Source organism: Lottia gigantea, assembly GCF_000327385.1.
Source record: "Lottia gigantea unplaced genomic scaffold LOTGIsca_584, whole genome shotgun sequence".
Lineage (NCBI taxonomy): Eukaryota > Metazoa > Mollusca > Gastropoda > Lottiidae > Lottia > Lottia gigantea.
Genome location: NW_008709996.1, coordinates 16,249 through 17,046, shown reverse-complemented (window position 1 = coordinate 17,046; position 798 = coordinate 16,249).

Here is a 798-nt window from a genome sequence, read left to right as displayed (position 1 = left end):
GTTGAACAGAGCCTTGTGTTGATTTGGCAGAGCATTTTAAAGTAGAATTAAGAGTAGGAGACAGTTTGCAGTGGGAGGAGACATTTGAAGATGCGAAATATGAGCTTGACATCACTCAAATGGCAGTAGTCAATAATTCTTCAGAAAATCATGCAATGCAGGTATGAAAGGGATTGTTTAACATGATAATTGTATAATTTAATAACCGATAACCGGTAAAAATCGAAAGGGAAGTTGTAGAAATCCCAAAGAAAGTCTCAATTGAAGTATGAAATAGACCTTATCGGCTGTTAAATTATATAATTACCTCAAAAGGTAGTCTTCTTTTTTGCAGGCTCTGAAAAGATTCAAAGTTTTCACAAGACATCATAAATATGATATTGGGATTCCCTAACCTTAATTAACATTGTGAAAAGAGCTGAATTTAATCAATACTCCTTCAGTTATCATTATTTATGAAAAATGTTAATGTTTTTGCATTCGCCCACCATTAATGTTAGTATAGCAGCCTTTATTACTTGTAACTATATGTATAATGCAAGCTTCGAGGCATCTCCAATCCAATGGGGCATGCCATATTCTTGCTTAATGAACACTGGTTTGTTACTGGATTAGCTAGAGCCTTGTCATCATACAAATATATAAAACAGTTTATTTACAACAAAACCAACTGGCAAATACTTTGGTATAATACTACGGTATATTATAAATATAATGTACATGTATATAATATATAAACTCTGAAATAAAATAAATGAATATGATAATTAATAATTATTTGAGACACTATGAAATAAC